This window comes from Orcinus orca, chromosome 17 (assembly GCF_937001465.1).
Source record: "Orcinus orca chromosome 17, mOrcOrc1.1, whole genome shotgun sequence".
In the NCBI taxonomy this organism is placed as follows: Eukaryota; Metazoa; Chordata; class Mammalia; order Artiodactyla; family Delphinidae; genus Orcinus; species Orcinus orca.
In genome coordinates this window covers 12,169,180-12,192,647 of record NC_064575.1, presented here as the reverse complement: position 1 = coordinate 12,192,647, position 23,468 = coordinate 12,169,180, and the positions used below count along the sequence as shown (strand labels likewise).

The following is a 23,468-nucleotide window of genomic DNA, read 5'->3' as shown; positions in this document are numbered from 1 at the left end:
AACGGTCCCCAGTATTCCCAATACTTGCCTCCCAATATTCACTCTTTTGTGTGACACCCCTCCCTCCAGTTGATTGTGGGCTGGACTTACTGACTCACTTCTAACTAACTGAATACAGCACAAGAAATGGGATGTTGCTTTTGAGATGAGGTTATAAAAAGACTGGCTTCTGTCTTGGGCACCATCTTATGTTCTCTCACTGACTCACTCTCTGGGAAGACAGCTGTCATGTTGTGAGATGCCTTATAGAGATAACTGCATGGCAAGGAAAAGAAGATGTCTTTGGCCAACAGCCAGGTGAGTGAGCTTGGAGGCAGAATCTCCTCCATTCAAGCCTGGAAATGACTGCAGCTTTGGCCAGCACCTTGACTATAGCCTTGTCAGAGGCAAGGCTGCAACCCTGCGCCAGAGGCACCCAGCTAAGCCGTGCCCAGATTCCTCATCCACAGAAACTGTCAGAAAATAACTGATTGTTGTCTTAAGCCTCTATGATTTAGAGTAATCTGCTATGGAGTAACAGATAAGTAACACAAGCAGTCAGGGCCTTGCATTCTGGGCATCCCGAGCAAGACATGCAGGCTCGTGAGAGATAACCATCTCCCAACAACAGCCCAGGGGTCAGCAATGCTATCTTCCCTGAAAAGGGCTGGCATGCTTAGTGTCTGGCATGTAGGAAAGAGGCAGATACTGAGACTGGAAACTAGAATTTGGAAGGAAGCCCATAGCTGGAACTAGCCTTACCAACCTTGGAGCTATTTTTGAGATTTTTTGCTTGCTTGAGGACATGATGCAGGGTAGAGAAAACTGGCTTCTGGTTTGTACGGGTAGTGGGAAGCAAGGTAGGGAGGCATCCTTTTATAGTGTCAAATACTGAAACGCCTGCACTGCATTCAATGAACCAAATTATCCAGTTGTATATTACTCCCTGTACTCATTTGTCTTTTGTTCTTCTGAAGCCCTTTGTAAACTTTTGTTTAAATTTTTTCCCTGGTCTAATCCCTACTCCATCGAATTGAGAGTCAAATGCTTGAGCCACTATGTTAAAGGGGAAATAGTGCCCCCTGGAGGCCAGAGTGGCAATGCTCAGAGACCCCAAGAGGCAGGAGAAGCTAGGACAGGCGAGGGAGATGGCAAAGTTCTTGAAAAAATGCTAGGAGAATATGTGATACTATTTCAAATCTCCTTGATCTAAAGCCTTTAAGAAATTGGCATGAAAATTTTATAACTATGTGTGGTGACTGATGTTAACTAGACTTATTGTGGTGCTCATTTTATAATACATGAATTATAACATTATACATCAATTAAAAAATTCATTCTAAATAACTAAAAAACATTTTTTTTAAGAGAAAGAAATTGCTATGGAAGGTTTTTTATTCTTGACTTGATAAAGAGCTTTTCTTTTTTCTTTCTTCCTTTTTTTTTTTTTTTGGCAAAGAGAGAGTCAACTTTATATGTAATGAAGGGCCAGACAATAGTCATTAAGAACATGGTTTTGAAATATGACAGGCCTTCCTTTTGTTAGCTGTATGTCCTTGGGCAAGTTGATAAATCTGAGCCTACTTCTTCATCTGTAAAGGATAATATCTTATTACATTATAGTGAGGATTAACTGAGATTGTGTATATAACATCCTTAGCACTTGGTAAACAGTATTTGAAAGCTACTATTATTATTAACTATTACTACTACTAGTAGTACTACTACTACTATTCAGTACATTAATGAGGTGATGTGTCCCATGTAACCACACTTAAGATACTATTCTACATGCTGGTAATAGAATTTTCAGATAAGAAGTATTTACAGGAGACATAAATTAGAACAGAGGAAAGGAAGACTCACTGGGAAAGAAAATCCAAGGACCTTTGTAAAGGTAAAGGGGAAAATATAATCTTTAAAAACTTTCTATCCAAACATAGAGAGTTGTTACAAATATATAATTAACATCTGTTGGATAAGTGGTCACGGAGATGAAAAAGCAGTTTAACAAGTATGTTATTAAATGGCTTATTTATTAGTTAATAAATGCAAAATAAAACAACTTTCAGGTCTCATACCTTTTAAAGTTTCAAATGTAAATGAAAATGGAAAGAACGGATATTGGAGAAGACACAGGGAGAAGGCACTGACCATGGAACACAACACACCTGACTTCGCCTCCTACCAGCTGTGAGCCCACATATGTCACCCTCCTTCTCTGTGCCCTATTTCCTTATCTGTACAGACTGATAGTAACAGCATCTTATAGACTTGTCATGAGGATTAAATGAGAAATGACACAGAAAGCCCAAAGCGAAATATCCAGCTCTCAACAAAGAGTCTCATCATCCTTGTTGCCATTACCTTCATCACTGCTACTGATGTGCTGATGTTGTTACAGGTAGAATTGGAAAGGTAGGAGAGCCCTTCAGGAGATTCCTCAGAGCACTATGCAGTAAGAGCTATAAAGTCACATATCCCTTTAATCTGTTTTTCCCATTTGTGGGAAGAAATTTAGAGGGAAAAATTACCTGATTAAAGATGTTTATAGCTAACTGTGACCATCAAAATTAGGAACAACCTAATGCCCAGAAATGAAGGAGAGGTTAAATAAACAAAGTATATTAATAAAAGATATTAGATACAAGAGGAATATATATAAATCATAGTTTTACTGTGTATCAGCAAGAACCAGATCGAAAATGTAATGGAAAAATATCCCAGGGCTTCCCTGGTGGCGCAGTGGTTAAGAATCCGCCTGCCAATGTGGAGGACATGGGTTCGAGCCTTGGGAAGGTTCCTGGGAACCTGGGAAGGAGCCTGGGAAGATCCCACATGCCGCGGAGCAACTAAGCCCGTGCGCCACAACTACTGAGCCTGAGCTCTAGAGCCCGCGAGCCACAACTACTGAAGTCCGCGCGCCTAGAGCTCGAGCTCCGCAACAAAGAGCAGCCCCCGCTCAACGCAACTAGAGAAAGCCCGCGCGCAGCAACGAAGACCCAACGCAGCCAAAACTAAATAAGTAAATACATTTAAAAAAAATCCCATTCATAATAACCACAGCTATAAAATACGTAGAAATAAAATTAACAAGAAATGTTCAAAACAGTTTAAAAATACTATAATGTTTTATTGAAGGACGTAAAAGATCTCTGTAAGTGGAGAGTCATATCTGAATAAGAGGCCTCAATATTTTTTAAAGCCAGTTCTCCCCATATTGATCTGTAAACTAAATATGATTTTTATCAAATTCCCAATGGAATTTTTTAAATTTAAAAGCTGATTCTCTAGCTTATCTAAAAGAGTAAATGTTTGAAAATAGCCAAGAAAATTTTGTAAAACAACTGTAACAAAATAAGACTTGGCCCACAAGACACTGAAAAGAACTATAAAACATGGTAAATAGGATAGTGTGGTACTGATCAGGAAAAGATAACTAGAACAGTGGAGTGGAACCGAGTCCAGAAAATAATAAGTATAATGGGTTTATACTTAGAGGGTTTCATACATGCTCAAGGTGGCATTTCAAGTCAGTAGGAGAAGACTGGATTATTCAATACAAACAGCACAAGGATAACTGGCTATCCATAAATTACTGATGGTTTAAAGATCTAAATGTCAAAAACAAAACAATAAAACTGTAAATATATATATATATATATAAAGATATATATAATATCTTTATAAACTTTGGGTAGGAAAGAAATTCCTTGGCCTGAAACAAAACCTAGAAGCCATGATGGACTGATTAAATTACATAAAGATTAAACACTTTTGCAGAGCCCTGCCTTTATGTACATCCTTCTCCCCTAGGAATTCCTAGGAGAGCAATAGTACTGGGTGGCAGAAGAGCGCTGGGAGGGAAGTACAGGGAGCCTGAGAAGGGCACCCAGAATTCTTTTGCTATGCTTTGCTTTGATCCTGGGCATTGCTCCCTTCTCAGAAAAGCACAGTGGATTTTCCGCCTGGAGTTTTGATAGGTTTTTAAAATGTATTCTTAGCTCCTAGTATTTTAATTTTAAATGAAATAAAAATTCATTTATACCCTCCCACAAACACCAACATAACTTCCATATAGCAAAAAAGACCATAAAGTTAAAAGATGAATGACACACTGAGAGAGAATATTTGCAAAATGGGCAACAAAGGGTTATCATTCATAATCTATAAAGAGTTCTTTTAAACAATAAGAAAAAGAAAATAACCAAAAGAAAAATAGGCCAAGGATATGAATAGGCAATTCAGTGAGAAATACAAATTGCCAATAAACAAATAAGCATATGTTTAACTTCACTACTCATCAGAGAAATGCAAATCAAGCAAGACGGCTTCTTAACCTACCTGTATACAGGGAGGGACGGGATGGTGTAGTCAGGAGGAAGGCAGGCAGGCAGTATGGGGGTGCACTGTCTGGAGAGAATTTATTTTTTAATTTTTTTGGCCGAGCTGCGAGGCACGGAGGATCTTAGTTCCCCGACCAGGGATGGAACCCGCGCCCTCTGCAGTGGAAGCTCGGATTCTTATCCACTGGACCACCAGGGAAGTCTCTGGGGAGAATTTTTTAAACATAATAAAACATATCATTATGCTCCAGCAATTCTAAAATATGTCACTGGTAAAATGTCCTTTTTCTGTTCCAGGATCCAATCTCTTATACCACACTGTGTTGTCATGTTTCCTTATTATTTTCCAATATGTGACAGATTCTTAGTCTCTCCTAATTTCTCAGGACATTGACACTTTTGAAGAGTACTGGTCAAGTTTTTTTTGTTTTCTGTTTTTCTGGTGACCTATAAATCCTATTATTCTTTTATTATTAAAAATTATTCCAGGATCAGACACAACTGAAACTGTAAACTCCCTGAGTGCAGAGACAGTATCTTTTCACCTTTCCATCCTGGTCATCAAGCATAGTGTGTGACGTACATCAAGGTCTCAATAAATGTTTGCTAAATGAATGGATGAACCAACACTCGGTTCAGCTCCTTGTCCTTTATAACTCCTAGAATATTATCTGCCAGTGTTAATCTCGTTGTTAGTGTAGTTTGTTTTGGTTTAAGTTGCTTTTGCTGCTTAATGACTACAAATCTTTCCTAATTGAAGACTGAATGATGAGGAGACATCAACATTTTCTGGCCATTCGAGTGCCAATTCGATTAAATAAACATTTATTGAGTTCTTACTACATTAAGAAAGTCTAGGAAGATAAATAAGATATGATCCCAACTCTTAAGATAGTTACATTTTAGTGGAGGGTATATAGTTGTACACAATAGCTATAATACAAGGAAGGATATGATAAATCCAAAGAGCTATAGGAACACAAAGAAAAGAGTGACTAATTGTCAGTGGACCATGGGAAAGATCATCCACTGACCACCCAATTCATCCCAGACAGTATGTCAAGGCTGCAGCCCTTACCTATGGCTGGTGTCTGTCTGGCCTGGTCTTCTACACACTTACATCTTACAGGGATCCAGAGAGGGCAGCTGAAGCCACAGTAGCTGGTTGGTTGAGGATTTAAGGATCCTGGTTCCCAACCCTCTCTTTCATCTTAAAATAACTAATATGTATCTCTGTCAAATGTCTCCTAGTTTAGGGCCTGATCCAAAAGATACACCCAGAATTACCCAAATGTTTGATTTGGAATTATACCTTTGCTTTGAATCTTCAAACTAGTAAAGATTCAAAATGATTAGCATGAGACAGATACTAAAAAATCTTTTTAGATTTGCAATAATATTCATACACTACAATCTGTTGAAACAACCAAGCCAAAAGAACCAGTGATCTAATTCTGGTTACTGCAGGTAATAAGTTCTCAGCTTCACTGGCAACAGATGCTAATTATAGCAAAGAAATCAAAGGTGAAGGCAGACATTGAGGTGAAGAAAACATGCATTGTTTGGTCACTGCTTCTTCTGTGCATCCTTAAAGTGGAACCAAATCTGGCTTTTACGAAGCTACCTCCAGTTTAACTGTTTTTAATTTTCTAATTTCTGAAATAGAGAAGACTGAGATTAGCTAACAAGCTTTATCTTGATTTTTTTAAAATGCTTCAGAAATGGTGCTATTTTCAGATTCTATTTAAGAACAGTAGACAAATCACAGCGAGTAAACAGGTCAAGAACCTGAGAAGGCTGAATGATAAAATTAAAACATTCACTCATGTTTAACAGTCTGTGTATGCCTGCCAAGCACGGTGTGTTTATGGTTCACTGTACCGGACTGTATGCCAGACACTTCAAAGAACATTCCAGAGAGATGGGCTGACTTACTGGAAGTTGAAAGGCTCAAACTCCACAGTTTGTCTTTTTTTTTTTAACTTAAGAGTTTTTATTATGAAATATTTAGACATTTTACAGGACAACTAATCCAGTTTCTACAACAAGTCAATGACATAAATTTTTTTAAAGGAAAAAAGGAGGGCTTCCCTGGTGGCGCAGTGGTTGGGAGTCTGCCTGCTAGTGCAGAGGACAGGGGTTGGAGCCCTGGCCGGGGAAGATCCCACATGCTGTGGAGCAGCTGAGTCCGTGCACCACAACTGCTGAGCCCATGTGCCACAACTACTGAGGCCTGCGCACCTGGAGCCCGTGCTCCGCAGTGGGAGAGGCCACGACAGTGAGGGGCCTGTGCACCGCGACGAGGAGTGGTCCCCACTCACCGCAGCTGGAGGGAGCCCGTGCACAGCAAAGGGGACCCAACACAGCCAAAAATAAATTAAAAAAAAAAAAAGCAGTGACTTGTATTAAAAGAGACTTAAAAGGTCTAAGATGGCATGGATCTTATTTAGATTCTGATTTGAACAAACCAACTATAAAAAGACATTTTTTGAGACATTAAAGAAATTTGGTTATAGAATTGGTATTAGATGTTAGCAATAAATTTTTGTTTTGTGAATATGGCTTTGTGGTATGGAAGAAAATGTTTATATTTTAGAGTTGGAGCCTTAATATATGAAGGGACAAAATTACATACTTGGGATTTGCTTTTAAATACTTCAGCAAAGGAAGAAAAACAAGTGACAGATGAAGTAAATGTCAGCAAACAATATTCATCAAGTAACTGAGTAATTCCCAAGGTAATGGGAATTTATTATACTCTTCTCTTTTTACAGAAGTTTCAAATTTTCAAAATAAAAACTTTTTACAGGACTTCCCTGCTGGTGCAGTGGTTAAGAATCCACCTGCCAATGCAGGGGACATGGGTTCGAGCCCTGGTCCAGGAAGATCCCACATGCCACGGAGCAACTAAGCCCGTGCGCCACAACTACTGAGGCTGCACTCCTGAGCCCGCGCGCCTAGAGCCCGTGCACCACAACAAAGAGTAGCCTCCGCTCACTGCAACTAGAGAAAGCCCGCGCGCAGCAACGAAGACCCAACACAGCCAAAAATAAATAAATAAATAAATAAAAACTCAGAAATAAAAGGCCATATACACATGTGTACACATACACACAGACACACACACTTCTTTAAAAAAAAAAACTTTTACAAAATACCCACACTTTAAATTGGGGGTGGGGTTATGGTTATAAATCTAGACCTTCCAGGCCTGTGAAGATGGTTATTTACAAACTGTATAAGCAATTCTTTTATTTTTTTTAAATTTATTTATCTCAGCTGCACCAGGTCTTAGTTGCAGCACTTGGGATCTTCGCTGTGGCATGTTTAGTCGCAGCATGCGGAGTCTTAGTTGTGGCATGCATGTGGGATCCAGTTTGCCGACTAAGGATCGAACCCGGGTCCCCTGCATTGGGAGCGCAGTCTTACCCACTGGACCACCAGGTAAGTCCCTGTATAAACAATTCTTTACAGCTGAAGTTACTTTAAGTCTGTTTTATTTGCCATTGTGGTTTTTAAACTCTCTGACAAGAGGGAAAAATAATCTGAGGTCACAAAAACCTTCATTTGCCAAAGTTGCCCTGAATGGCAAACCTTCATTTGCCAAAGTTGCAAAGAATGCCCTGCTTCCACGTCTGACCTTCTTTCTCTACTCGTTCTCCACTTACTAGCTGGAGTTATATTAAAACCATAAGTACAGTCATCTCACTCTCTGCTGAAACCCTTCAGTGGATTCCAATTCCTGGAGTAAAATCCAAAGCTGTCCCAAGGCTCACGCAGGCCCGCATGAGCCAGTCCCTGTGGGTCTCTCCTGTCTCCTCTTGGCCACTTAGCTGCACCCACTATATTCCCACTTCGCTGGCTTCTGTCGCCCTCCAGTGGCTAAGGTCTGTCCTGGCCTGTGACCATTCCAGAGCTCGTCATTCCTCTTGGAACATCCTCCCCACCCATTGTTTTCTCCCTTATGGAAACAGTTCTTTTCTCTTTTATCAATTTTCACAATTTATTAGGGTTTATTAGTTTTGTGTCTATTTTTCCCACTCTTCTCCATGTGTATTCTGTTTACCACTGTGGAGCCAACAACATTCAACTTTTGTTGAATTAGCTAAGAAATATTTTTACTAAGCTTCTGGTCCTGTTAAGTATCATTATCAATTTTGAAATTTAGTTTTGGAATATTGGAAAAAGGGAATATGGTGAATATTATCCAAAAAGTTAACTTAGTGACTTCCCTGGTGGTCCGGTAGTTAAGACTCCACGTGTCCAATGCAAGGGGCGTGGGTTCGATCCCTGGTTGGGGAACCCACATGCCACACGGTGCGGCCAAAATAATTTAAAAAAAATAAAAGAAAAAAAAAGGTTAACTTAAACTTCAGAGGAATTAGGGTTGAGGGACCAGGGGGAATTTAAGAGGAAAAATATCAGAGTATAGCAAGCGGTGAGTAGGCTGCATAGCAATACCTTACACAGGGGAGATGTTGATGCCAGTGTGATTCCAGTTGTGTTTGAATTCATGAACTTCCATTTCCCTGGGATACCGTTTCCACTCAGCCAGTGCCCTAACTTCCATCCTAGATCTCCGCTGTGCAGTGAATCACAGCCCTCACTAATGGGAGGGATCGGGGGATGGGATCCAGACAACTGACCAGAATCTCTCACTTCCATGTCAAGGAGCAAAAGTTGGTAGAATACATGCAAAGATACACAGCTTTATACTCCTAGGGAGCTTTTAACACACTTCTCTAAAAATTGAAAGCTTATACATATATAATTTGAATAAGACAGTTAAAAAATATGAGGTAGAGGGGCAAGATAGGGGTAGGGGATTCAGAGGTACAAACTACTATGTATAAATAAGCTACAAGGAAATAGTGTACACCACAGGGGATATAGCCAATATTTTATAATAACTTTAAATGGAGTATAATCTATAAAAATATTGAATCACTATGATATACACCTGAAACTAATATAATGTAAATCAACTATACTTCAATAATAAAACAAATATGAGCTAGTGGACTATATATATAACTGTACAACCATATGATTATTTTTAAAATTGAACACTTTCTGTTGCTTATGATGTGCCAGGCACTGTTGTAAGTCCGTGTATAGCTATTGGCTCATTTAAAGAATTAAAGAGTATACATTCTTTCCCAGGTTATATGGAACATTTGTAAAAGTGATCAAGTACTAGATTACAAAACAAGTCTCAACAAATAACCAAAAGTCAGTATCTACAGATCTAATCATTATGCAGTAAAAGGACAAAAACATGTAAGACAGCAGGTTCCCTGACAAAGGTAAGGGAAGGCAGGGAGGGGAGGGAGGGGATGATTGAGGAGGGGGAGTTTAGCTCTACCTACACGTTTTATTTGAGAAAAAGCAGGGAAGGAAGGAAAGAGAGGGAGGGAGGGAAATTTACCTTAAATGGCTCAGAAAAAAAAAAATCTGCCTATGTAATATAGAGAGATGGGGACAAGCAAAGGTGGTGCAATATTAACACCTGGAAAACTGTGAAGGGTGTACGGGAATTCTTTGTAACATTCTTCCAGTTTTTCTAAACGTCTGAAAGGAAGTCAAACTTTTAAAAAGTTATAGCAATTATGGCAATCTCAGTTTATGGGTAAATGAGTGACACATTATTTTCCTTACATAAGTTCATAATTAAAAGATAAAAAGAAAACATTTAAATCAAGCACAGCAAATCGCTTATAGGAGGAACCCCTCGTGTCAGAAGAGAGGAGGCCATCGTTCACCCACAGAAGGCTGCCTTTGAGCCAATGAAACACAGTGCTCTCGGGGACTCTGTAAGCAGAGGGGCCCAGAGGTTGGTCCCCACTCTCCTCTGGAGCCGGTGGCCCCGTGCAGGTAACGATCTAGCTGACTCTTCGGCCCTGACTCTGCATTCCACTTATCTACAGTTGGCGGGTTTTCTCTATGACAGGATAAATAAATTAATAAACATTAAAACACACCTAAAATCCGTCTACCCATGACTTAGTTTCTGTGCATGTATGCCAACGTTGTTCAGCTGGCATTTATACGATGCTGCTGTAAACAAAGCACTGTACTTTATACAGTAGAAAAGTATAAAAATAAATACAAGACTTGGCAAATGCTCGCCCCCAAAACCACAATCTAACAGCGGAAGGAAAGGCACGAGTGCCTGTGTGTGCCAGAGGTTACAGGGTCCACTTTCGTTTTTGCTGGCTCATTTCATTTTCATACCAATTCTGTGAAGTAGATTTCATTATTCCTATTTTATAGATGCGGAAGCCTAGAGAAGTTATTAACTAGCCCCAAATTGCACAACTACTAAGTGACAAAACCAGGAGTTTACCTCAGGTCTGTCCGACTGCAAAGTCCATGCTCTTTCTACATCACTAAGTTTATAAAAGTCACAAAAACATAAATACTGTAAGATTTCATTTATTCAAACTCTCTTGGGGATGAGTCATGCTGGATAGATGACTAAGTGAAAGGGTATCCTCTAGGACAAAGAGCATTGTTCAAAACCTTCCAAGGCTAGAGCAGAATACTCCAGAAGCCTCTGGGGAAGAGGCTTTTTCTCCCTGTGTTTCTTCGCCCTCTTGGGCTTTTGGCATTTGAAGCCCAGCACACCTGGTGTCTAACTGACAAGGTTCTTTCTGAAAGCTCCAGCAAAGATCACTTTTGCCTTTTTGCTCCCTCAAAGTACAAATGAGATAAACCGATAATTTGGAAATAATTTTAGTACACATTAAGGGAAAACAAAACAAGAAGTATTTACAGAAACTACAAGCATAAAAATAGTTGGATTTCCAACACACAGTTTTCTGATACCAGATCGGGCCCCCATCCAGTCCTGAAAGTGACAACACTGCACCTTGGTCCTAAAGGGAGGTACACTGAAGTCTGTTTCTTATCTCATTACTCAGCATTTTGCTATCTCCCGGCCAGCTGGCTCTCGTATTTATCTTGTCCTCTAATGATTCATTCTACATATGGAAATATGTAACCTCCCTGAATTTTAGATTCCTCATCTGTATAAAGTGGGAATAAGAAAATATCTAACTCGGGCTTCCCTGGTGGCGCAGTGGTTGAGAATCTGCCTGCCAATGCAGGGGACACGGGTTCGAGCCCTGGTCTGGGAGGATCCCACATGCCCCAGAGCAACTAGGCCCGTGAGCCACAACTACTGAGCCTGCCCGTCTGGAGCCTGTGCTCTGCAACAAGAGAGGCCGCGACAGTGAGAGGCCCGCACACCACGATGAAGAGTGGCCCCCGTTCGCCGCAACTAGAGAAAGCCCTCACACAGAAACGAAGACCCAACACAGCCAAAAATAAATAAATTAATTTTAAAAAGAAGATTAAAAAAAAATCTAACTCATAGACCTCAAATGGGGAGATCACATAGGTATAATGGCACATAGTAAGCTCTATTATTTTTCTTTTCTTCCATCCCTGCACATATGCTGCATCATCATCACCATCCTTACAGTAATTATAGCTAATGGTTGAGCACTTACTATGTCCCTGGCACTGTTCTAAGTACTTGACATGCATTGACTAATTTAATCCATACCACAATCTTATGAGGTACAATAGGTACAATGACCACCTTCATTTTAGGAAGACACTGAGGCACTAAGAGGTCAAACAAATTGCCCAAGTTCAAAAGCTGGGGCTCAATCTAGCCAGTCGGGCTCCAGAGCCAGTGCTTCTATCGCCACACTACACCACATACACAGTGGACCCTGCTGTGCTGAAAGTTAGCCATTTAGACCGACGTGGATCCCTCCACTCAGTTTGCCTTTCTGGTCCGTCTTCATCCCCAACCAGAGGATATATATAAGCTGACACTAGAGCAAGAAGAGGTAGAAATGAGGAAACGTTAAAAAAAGGGCCTACGAGTGTGTCCAATCATATACAGAGATACCATTTACGATTAAAGGAGCAGCTACTTCATAATCTTCAATATTGTTTGAATTCTTAGAGCAGGCATTTAATACTTCCAAAATCAATAAGGAACATGTATAAAGGTAGATTCATTTAGGGGAAAAAAATTACCAAGGATAAGTAACTTCCAAAGTTAGGGAGAAAGGATTGCATACAGGAGGGAGGTTTTTGGTTTGTTGTTTATTTTAAGGTCAGTTAAACTGCATTAAAACAATAACTTATCAGTAAATAGTGAATATTTTCCCCTAACATCAGGACGGTGATTAAGAATGAGGGTTAAGGGCTTCCCTGGTGGTGCAGTGGTTGAGAATCTGCCTGCCAATGCAGGGGACACGGGTTTGAGCCCTGGTCTGGGAGGATCCCACATGCCGTGGAGCAACTAGGCCCGTGAGCCACAATTACCGAGCCTGCGCGTCTGGAGCCTGTGCTCCGCAACAAGAGAGGCCGCGACAGTGAGAGGCCCGCGCACCGCGATGAAGAGTGGCCCCCGCTTGCCACAACTAGAGAAAGCCCTTGCACAGAAACGAAGACCCAACACAGCCAAATAAATAAATACATAAATAAAGCAAACTGTCAACAAGTAAAAATAAACACTATAAAAAAAAAAGAATGAGGGTTACGAGCAGACATGGACTGAATTCCAAGCAACACTACTTTACTAGCTGTTCGAACTTCTGTGTTTTCTCATCTATAAATGGGAATAATGATACCTATCATCTCGGGATACTGTTAGGCTTAAGTAAGACAGTAATAATTAAGGTGCTTGGTACAGTGCCAGATGCATCACGAGTACTCAAAATATTTTCCTTTTTACAACATCACAGTAATGGCTGAAAAGTATCCTATGGCTGTGCCAGGATCCATTTAACCAGTCCCACATTGTTAAACATTTGGATCGTTTTCAATATTATCAATAATAGAAACAACAGAAAAATTTCCTATACAGTTCCGTTTATTTATTTAGTCTTAAATCCTATAAGTGATTTGATGGATCAAAGAATATCAACCTTGTAAACTTGTGACACACATTATCAAATTATTGATCAATATATAGTTTTACCAAGTGAATCTCTATGTTGAAGGTGATCTAGCCAACTCTTGCCAATAGTAGACATTATTTTAAAGAAATACACTAATATGCAGGCCCCCAAAATAACATGTTGTTATTTTACTTATTTATTAGACATTTTAATTTCTTCCTTTGTTATATTACAAAGCTCTTAGCCTCTAAATTAATTTAAAGTATGAGACTGGCAGGAAAATAGAAAAATAATTGGAATGGGTAAAAAAATTTAACATAGCATACTACAGACATGGCATTTCAAGTCATTTATGAGGAGAATTTTTCCAATGGTTTTCAAAGTACTCCCTGGAGCCTTCCCTGTAGGGAGGGTGAGAATGGGGGTAGGGAGTGTTGCCAGGTTGCAATAACTCTCATCCTTCCGCATTTGAACCAAATTTTAACTGTTTTACATATTGAACTTATTGGTAAGTCGATCTGAAGGGTTCTGGACCTGAAAACAAAACCAAAAACACATTTAATGCAAGGTTTGGGAACAACTGGTATTCTGCAATATAAAATAAAGAGATAAATTAAAAAGTTGAATCTCTCCCTCACATCACATACAAAAATACACATTAGCTGGATTAAAACATTAAATGGAAAAAACCTCCATATACTACCAGAAAATATGGGCAAACAATAAACTGTTTTTCAAGCACACTCATAAAAGTAGATCATAATGAGGGGCGCTATTTGCCTGTGTTGGTTTTTCCTAAAGTGTGTGCCTCTGACACAGATTCAAAATGGTTCTGTAGCCAAAGAAGTGTGGAAATGCTACACTGTCAATAGTAAGGCCAAGGGGTGCCTTAGGTCATTACCTCTATCAGCATGCCCAAACCAACCCCAAAATATATACTCTAAGTAAAACCAAATAAAAAAGAATAAATAAATAAAACAGTGTGCAAAGAAAACAAATGTAACCTAGGACCTTGTGCTGCCAGCACTCTGGTCACTAAGCCCTTCCTCTCCCTAGACATTCCAGAGCTGTCACTGCTGCTCTCTGGAAAGAGTCACGTTGTCATCAGGATAGAAAGGCTCTGAGAAGTCCTACGGCAGAAAAAGAAAACTTAGTTTACTCAACATTTCCTAAACTTATTTGACTGTAGAACCTTTCCCTCAACGATACCTATTAATATCCATAGAATTTGTGGAGCACACCTTAGCAAATGCCAGGCTATATGAAAATTAATCTTCGAATGGGAAAATGCTGGCTGAGGCATCCTTGTCAAGGATATACTGTCCATTTATCACTCTCCTATGTTGTGATTTGCTGACATCTAATGCCGATGCTTTAATTTAGTACACACACATAATTTCTTCAGTATACTGCTGCCCACTGATGTAAAACGCCCCCCCTTGCAGACTGCCTTGGATTTAATTTCTTGTATGTCATCATTACGATGTATTTATATCTTGGAATACTATGAATTTACATACATGATTCACAGGGCTAAAAAAGTATGCTGGCTTATACTTTTGCTCTACTCTTGCCTATTAAAATATCTTATGAAACTAAACATATGAAAAATGTGTCAAGTACTTCTTGCTCTGACTTTTTGTGTCATATTCATGGAAGGAAGGAATGAGACTGTGTTGAGGGCATAGAGCTAGAAGGTTCAGAGACAGGGGTCAGGCTATTCTACAAAAACTCAAAATTGCTACTGCAATGAAGATACAAATGTTTCTTTTAGTAAATTCTTGAACTTTCTTTTACCCTTCAGGTTCTAAATTGAGGGAAAAGAAAAAGAAAAGGCAATGCTAATATAACCGCAGTGATAAGCATTCTCCTGCTCCAAGGACAGTAGTTATTTTGTCCAGCCATTTAAAATTAACGTAAATTTAAATTGTAAAATGTTTGGTTTGTGAGTATTAAGATTCAACTTCTGATCTACATTAAATGTATCTCTGTATGTTTAATAATGTCAGTGCAAATGATACCTGTTTGCACAAAGTATTAATAACCTCCAAGATTTTTGCTTCTAGTTCAAGATAATCAGATCTCATATGTTCATAAAAATTCTGGTGCTACAAAATCCTGGAATGTCAATTTTAATTGAGGATCAATTGATAACTCTGTAAAGCAGCTTATTCACTGTAAGATGGGGTTATTATTTTTGAGTACTTGAAATCTGAATTAAATAGTATCTAATCTAATTATTGATGGGAACCAAAAACCAATTCCTCACTGTGGCTTTACTATTTCACTTACAGCTACTAAGTTGTTGTGAATATATGTATGTGTATGTGTGTTTTGTGCAATTTCCGCTTCTAACTGGAATGTGGCATTGACAGTTAAAGTGCTGGTTCTTTAGAGTTTGGCATGTCTAGGCTACTGTGTGAAGTGAAATCTTTATTCATACATTGTGTCATGATGTCCTTTGGCTTTCATCTGATCCAAACAAAATCCTAAACTCAATGTGAAATCAGCACTAAAAAGTTTATGTTTTAAGGTGCTCATTTGGAAAATCATTAATAATATTACCTTGCTTTAGATTAGTATCAGAATGATAATTTTTTTTTTTAATCTTGTAGAGAAGTTGTGGATTTTCTATGAACATACGCTTGGATCTCAGGCTGAGAAACTGCCATGGACGATAGCCATTCATTCATTCAACAGTATTTATTGAGGCTACTGTGTGCCTGGCACAGGGAGTCCAACAATCAACAAACTGCCTGCCCTTATGAACAGCCTTACAGTCTAATGGGGAAGGAGGACAATAGACAAGTAATTATATAATTTCAGATAGTGATTCGTGCTGTAAAGAAAGTGAGGAGGATAAGGGAATGGAGAATGAAAAGGACAGGAGTGCTGTTTTAGAGAGGTTGGCAGGAATGGCATCTTGTTGGAGCTGACATCTGAGCAGATACCTAAATGAATATTTTCCGGGAAGGTTTTCCAAGTAGAAGAAGAGCAAGTGCAAAAGCCTTGAGACAGGAATGTACTTGGAGGTTCTGAGGACCAATAAGGTGGCTAGTGTGACTGAAACGTAAGTCAGGGAATTAATGTCAGAGAAGCAGCCAGGGGCCAGATCACGTGGGGTCCAGGGGCCAGACGACACGTGGTCCAAGGGCCTGATCACACAGGGTCCAGGGTCCAGACCACACGGGGTCCAGGGGCCAGATCACGCGGGGTCCTATAATTTTGTAGTAATGACTTTGGTGGTTGTTAGGGAAAAAAATGGGATGGATTGCAGAAGGCATGCTTTAGATAGAAAAGAAGTGGAATTCCTGTCTCTGAAAATTTTTTTTTTCCTTTTAAAATCAAGTTTATTGAGGTATAATTTACATACAACAAATGTGCTCATTTTAAGAGGTCAGATGAGTTTTGGCAAATGTATATAACCCTGTCACCATCACCAGAATCAAGATAAAGAATATTCCCATCAGCCTCAAAAGTTCCCTTGTTCCCTTTTGCAGACAGTGCTCACCCCCTGATCCTCACCAGAGCCAGGAACTCACTGGAATTGGGGACTAATTTTTTTTTTTTTTTTGCGGTACGCGGGCCTCTCACTGTTGTGGCTTCTCCCGTTGCGAAGCACAGGCTCCGGACGCGCAGGCCCAGCGGCCATGGCTCACGGGCCCAGCCGCTCCGCGGCATGCGGGATCCTCCTGGACCGGGGCATGAACCCGTGTGCCCTGCATCAGCAGGCGGACTCTCAACCACTACGCCACCAGGGAAGCCCTAGAGACTCATTTTTAATGTGGGCTTTAAGGACCTAGATCTGTGCTGCCTGATATGGTAGCCACTAGCCAAATGTGGCTACTTTAATTGAATTTAAATCAAATTAAATGAACAATTCAGTCCCTCAGTTGCACTAGCCATATTTGAAGGGCCTAATAGCCACACGTGGCTAGTGGCTGCCATATTGGACAGGACGGGCATGGGACTTTTCCATCGCTGCAGACAGTTTTATTGGGCAATGCTGAGATGTCACCCTGGCGGAATGTGACCTTCACCACACGGAGGTAGGCCAAGCGGTCTGAAAACTGAGTAAGCCATACACGTCACAACACCCAGCTTTATGTTACTATCTGTGTTTATTACCTTTATCACCAAGTAATTAATAAAGCCATGCTTGGGCCAGGGTGTTTAAGGAGAATGGTATGATGATGGCAACAGTAACTATGGAGTTGTTCATGGCATAGAAATTCTTTCTCCATTACTAAGTTTCAAGGATGTCCTATTTTTATTAAGGACATGCCTTTATAACTCATAAGGCACAATCTTGTTTTGAGTAAAATTAAACCTCAGATTCATAGTCTTACTAAATCTGTGTGTGTGTGTGTGTGTGTGTGTGTGTGTGTGTGTGTTTTGGAAGGGGGGATTCTAAAGCAAATACGCTGAAATAGAAACGTTTGTTAAAACTAGTAGTGGTTTTTATATTATTTTTCTGTACACTCTTGAACGCCTGAAATATTTTTTAAAAGTAGGCTTTCATTTTAAATGTTGGACAAGAATATTTAATGTTATCAAGACTGTTCATGATGTGATTAAAGAATACAGGTTAAGGACTTCCCTTGTGGTCCAGTGGCTAAGACTCTGCGCCCCCAATGCAGGGGGCCCAAGTTCAATCCCTGGTCAGGGAACTAGATCCCACATGTCGCAACTAAGACCCGGTGCAGCCAAATAAATAAATAAAATATTAAAAACAAAAAAGAATACAGGTTAAAAACAGTATGCGCAGTAGTATAGCATAACGGTCAGAACAGCCTAAGAGTCAGTATAGCATAATAGTTACATGTACTCTGGAGCCAGACTACTTGGTTTTAATCTTAATTATGTCACTTATTAGCAATGACACATTGAGTAAGTTACTTAACTTCTCTGCATCTCAGTTTCCTTATCTGTAAAATAAAAATGATAAGAATAGTACCTGGCTCATAAAGATATTATAAGGATTAAGTAAATATATGTAAGGGTCCTGGTGTACAGTAGATGCTCAGTAAGTGGTAACAGCTGTTATGATAAGGCTGAGGCTGAGGATGATACAATTTTGGTTTCTTAAAAAAGGATACTACACCCCCCACTTTTTGTTTTAGAAAAAAGAACTTGAACAGTCCATCAAAAATGTTAACAACTGTAACCTCTAATTGATAACAGACTTATTTTAATTTTCTCCTTTTTTACTTATAGACAGTCTACGTCAAGTAATTCTTTTTGTACTTAAAACAACAGAAACACAGAAACAAAATCTTGGCTTTAAGCCCTTCCCCAAAAGTGCCCTACAGCCTGGTAAGCAGTGATTTTCAAAGTGTGATCTTTGGACCAGTAGTATCAGCAGAACCAGACAACTTGCTAGAAATGCAAATTCTCAAGGTCCACCCCAGATGTACTCATTCTGGAGTGGAGCCCAGCAATCTGTTTTAGCTTTATATTCGATTCTGATGCTCACTAAAGTTTGAGAACTACTGTGCTAACGCATGACTTGTAGCTCTGTACTTGACCTCTCTCACCTTTATATAGTGATAAATACTACCAATCATTCTTCCTCAAATACTCTGCAACTCTTGTTCGCAGTGTCCTCTTTCCACCCTTGGACATACCTTCTTCGTGAGCCTTTAGAGAGTTATTGCTCCTATCCTCAGTTACTGCCTGGCAATAGAAAATGCAAATGCCTTCTGGAGCCAGGCAGGTAATTTGTCTCAAGGGGGCCTGGTGTATGACCTTAAAGAGTGAAGTGCTGGCCACTGCCCAAAGATGTTCACAATTTTTTGAAAAGTTAAACTGCTGCTGCCCAAACAAAACCACACCTAAGCCAAGTTTGGCTACTGGCCACCATTTACACTCACTTCTTGGCTAATTCTCTCTCAAATCACTAAGCAGCTATGATGTAGTGGCAAGAGTGAGTGCTGAACATGGAAGAAAACCTTGATTTGAAGCCCAGCTCTGCTACTTGCTAGCAGGGTGGTAATAATGATAATAATGTTAATCTCTCAGAGTTAAATTTTCTCATCTGTATAATAAGGACAATACTACCTATCTCACAGGATTGTTTTAAAGATTAAGATAATATACTTTAAAACACCTGCCATATAATAAGTCCTCAATAAATTTTTCATAGCTTTTGTGGTATTTAGTTTCTTGTATTGTTTTGATTATATGCTTTATTCTACTTGCACTTATGAACAACTTAGTTTAGCCTATTTATTCTATTAGACTCTAGGCTCCTTTGGGACAGGGATGGCCTTCTGCATCTGTTTAAGTTCCTACAATACCTACTTCAGTAATTAAGTCCCTCTCACATCCACCTCAAGCTTCAACAAAAGCCTGTGATTGTCTGGGGTAGGGATCTGGAGTGACAGAGTCAAGTCTCAGTAGAGATGTACATTTCATATGAGAAAGTAAGTGGCTTGCTTCTAACAATCCCCAAAGTTATGCTTCCCTTCTTTTTCCAACATAAAAGAGAAAAAACGATGATGGTTACTCTGTTAAGTGGAGGCCTTTTGCTTTTCACAGTTACCAGGTTTGTTAAAAGCAATACAGGATGTTTAGAAGTGCCATACTAGAAATTATGAAGAAAACGGGTTTCAGTTTTAACTTAATTTTGACAATTCAGATACAAGTGATGCTGTGTAGGTATCAGAAGAGCTAACATTAGGTGCCCAGCTCATTCTTCCAACCTGGAATAGTGAGGCAAGAACAAGAGCTATTATTTATCCCACAAAGAAGGTTATTAGGCAATAAATATCATGGGATTTGGGGAAGAGGAAGGAAGCATGTGTATCTCACATAAGCAGGTTAGAGGCTTTCTGCACTCCTATGGTTTTATAAGAAACAATGTCATATTTTGACCTAACAAAATTTTCTTTTTCTTACTTTATAGGTACCCAGGCCTAAGTGCCTGTAAAGAATTAATTTCACATATTGAATTTGGCCTGGTTAATATCATTTTAACATATAATAATATGGTTAACATACTATTTATGTTAGCTTTCTTACCTTCTGAACTTTGTATCTACAGACTCATTAAATAAATGACTTTCAGGTTAAATGATCTACTTTCAGAACTGTTTGAAAACTTACCTCCTCTACCTCCCCCCATTAACTATGCTTTGTACCAGGGTATTTCTATATTTTTCCGTCAAAAGTATAATCCTTAAAAGTATGACAACTATAGTAACAAATGGGTTTAGGTATCATATTTAGTTTGGGAAGAATGTTTCTAACTAATCTAGGTTCCATATGGGTAAAGGAACACTGGACCAGTCAAATGGATTGTGCTTGAGAAGCCAGGGAAAGGCTACCCATTTCTTCAGTAGGGTAGGAAGTAGTTATTCTGTGAAGGCACAATTCAGAATGAAATATTCAGACGCAATTTTAAAAATCGATTTCACTGTTCGCATGTATCATCAATAAGGAAAATTTTGCTTGGTGGTATTGACATGAAAGTACATGACAGTGTTAGAACTGCACACTTGCTGTTATCTTTCCTGTGCTCTGAGGCTTTCATCATGAGAAAAATACAATTTCACTGCAGGTTTAAATTCTCAGTCACAGTAGAAAATAATTTCCACTTAAAGGGCATATCTAATTTCTCAACTTATAAAGAATTAAAAATCAGTTCCAAGACCACTTGTGTAGTTTACCACCAAACTACTGTCAGAATAGAAATAAATAAAATTTCTTGCATGAATTAATTCTTTAAGAAAACCTTATTGAAAATTATTCCCTTCAAGATAAATAACATTACCTATCTTGTACAGAGGTAACATTATTTTTGCAGGGGCCAGGTAGAATTGGGCAAGAAAATAATTAACATTTAAAGGATTTCCCGGGACTTCTGTGGTGGTCCAGTGGCTGGGACTGCACTCTTCCACTGCAGAGGGTGTGGGTTTGATCGGGGAACTAGGATCCCGCATGCCCCACTGCGCGGCCAAAAAACTTAACTTGCTGGTTCACATTATGTAAATGTTGTTGTTCTTATTATTCATGTGATGACTGGTGTGTGAATAGCAAGTGTGGTGCTTGCAGGGAAAGAAGAATAAACCTTTAAAAAAAATAAAGGATTTCTCTTTGAAACATATTTCTTTAGAAGAAAATTGTATACAATAATTAGGTGAAAGGCAGTACTAATACCTTTTAGGAATGTCTAGTCTACAGACGATTCATTTCAAAGTATCAAATTCTATTTACTCAAAAAACTTAACAAAGTAAACAGTAGACTTGGCAGCTACAGAAAACTGGAATGGCCTCATGGACTGCACTGATGTATCTATTTTGTGCCAAACGTTTCAGAAATTTTGAGGCAGTTCACTTACCTAAGGTTTCAGAAAGCAAGAGTTTCCAGAATTATAAGTGAAAGGAGCTGACTGTACAATATTAAAATAATACTAGCTTTCAATTAACATATGAATGTGTTTTGCGTGAAGAGGCAGTTGCCTAGCACACAAGAAATAAAATAAAGTTCTGTGGCCTCCTTAAGGGTAAACATCCTTACAGCCCCTTGAGTCACTGCGGGGAGATCCTGAGGCCTAACAAAAGGTCTGTGCTTAACAGCTCCTTTTTTCTCTTGTAGGAAGTAGTATAAAAAGCACTCCGGGGCTGCCCTGGTGGCCGAGACTTCCCTGGTGGCGCAGTGGTTGAAAATCTGCCTGCTAATACAGGGGACAAGGGTTCGAGCCCTGGTCTGGGAGGATCCCACATGCCCCGGAGCAACTAGGCCCGTGAGCCACAACTACTGAGCCTGCGCGTCTGGAGCAGGTGCTCCGCAACAAGAGAGGCCGCGACAGTGAGAGGCCCGCGCGCTGCGATGAAGAGTGACTCCCGCTTGCCACAACTAGAGAAAGCCCTCGCACAGAAACGAAGACCCAACACAGCAAAAATAAATTAATTAATTAATAAACTCCTACCCCCAACATCTTCTTAAAAAAAAAAAAAAGCACTCTGTGTCTGAGAGATCCTGGTGATTTGACCTTAGACAAATAACTTAATTACTTCTAGTTTGTTTCCATAACTGTAAATGGAGCCAACAATACCTGGTAAAGCTATTACAGTTGTGAGGATGAGATGATATATGTGATCATGTTTTGTAAACTATAAAGCAAGAGTAACCAGAAATTAGTTACTATTTTATATAATACTGTCCTAACATTTCCTGCCTATGTCCCTGTCTGTAAAATGGGTACAGATCTAGGTCCAAAAGCCTGTGAACTTGAGCAAGTCATTTCCTTTCTGGACGTGTGTTTCCTAGCAAGGTTATTATTACATTATGAAGATCAAATGATATCGTGTATGTAAATGCTGTGACAGGCATATATCAAGAATGCAATAAATGATAGCTGTTATTACTCTCTGAGGGTAGGATTGTAAGGATCAAACAATATTATATCTACTTAAAAGGCTTTGAATATATATTTAAATTCTGTACACATCCAAGGTATTGTTATTTGTACTGTAAACTGCAAAGACGTACATGGAACGAGGAAACAAATGGCGCCTCAATGACTACCAGTAGGGGGGTAGGAAAGGCAGAAAGGGGCCTCAGGAGCCTCGGCGGCTTGTAATAGCGGTGGGAATGAGAAGAGAGGAGTGTGACAGAAGAAAAAAAAAAGAAAAAACTTAAAAAAATACTCTGAGAATTCACTATTCTCCCCCTTTTTCTCTTATGACCTCCAGCCTAGATTAGACCATTTCATTCAACTTCCCATCCCGCCATGTCGCTGGACATTTATTTACTGTACCTTCTTCACTGAGAGCCTTTCATTCCCCTCCCCTTCTAGGAGTCGTGAACTTCAGAACCTCTGCCTCCGACAACCATTCCCTTTAACTCTGATATTAACCAAGCTTCCCTATATTCTTCCCTCCGCCTAAGGGGGAAGTGAGTCTGGTCGCACCGCAGGGCATCCTAGGAAATGTGGTCTCTCATACTCATTTTGCTTGGGCCCCAGAGTGGGGAAGACGACAGAAGACATACAGTTAAAACTACAACTCCCGGCAGGCAACGTGAGCGACTCTCCGCCTTTCTGCCCCCATTTCGAGTGCCTTCCTCTTCCTCCTCTCCGCAGGCGCCGAACCTCTTGGCCTCACGGTATTTGTAGTTCTTTATGGACCCAGGATCCTAGCACTTGATGGCCAGGAGAGAGGCTAGAAAACTCTAATTCCCAGAGGGCAGAGCGAAAGGTGCGCCTGCGCAGTC

The 23,468-nt window shown here is 39.7% G+C and overlaps 2 long non-coding RNA genes across 2 annotated transcripts in view; one reads left to right on the top strand and one right to left on the bottom strand.

The window, feature by feature from the left end:
• LOC117203306 (uncharacterized) overlaps positions 1 to 22,762 on the top strand; it is a 35,308-nt gene extending 12,546 nt beyond the window's left edge. The window contains exon 3 of the long non-coding RNA XR_004486001.2: positions 21,849 to 22,762. This is a non-coding gene — a long non-coding RNA (uncharacterized LOC117203306). The remainder of the gene's footprint in view (positions 1 to 21,848) is intronic.
• LOC117203305 (uncharacterized) lies at positions 13,204 to 23,386 on the bottom strand. Its single transcript, XR_004485999.2, has 2 exons — positions 23,014 to 23,386; positions 13,204 to 13,783 (listed from the first exon to the last, which is right to left on the bottom strand). It is a non-coding gene; the product is annotated as an uncharacterized LOC117203305 (long non-coding RNA).
• Between the last annotated feature and the right edge of the window lie 82 nt (positions 23,387 to 23,468).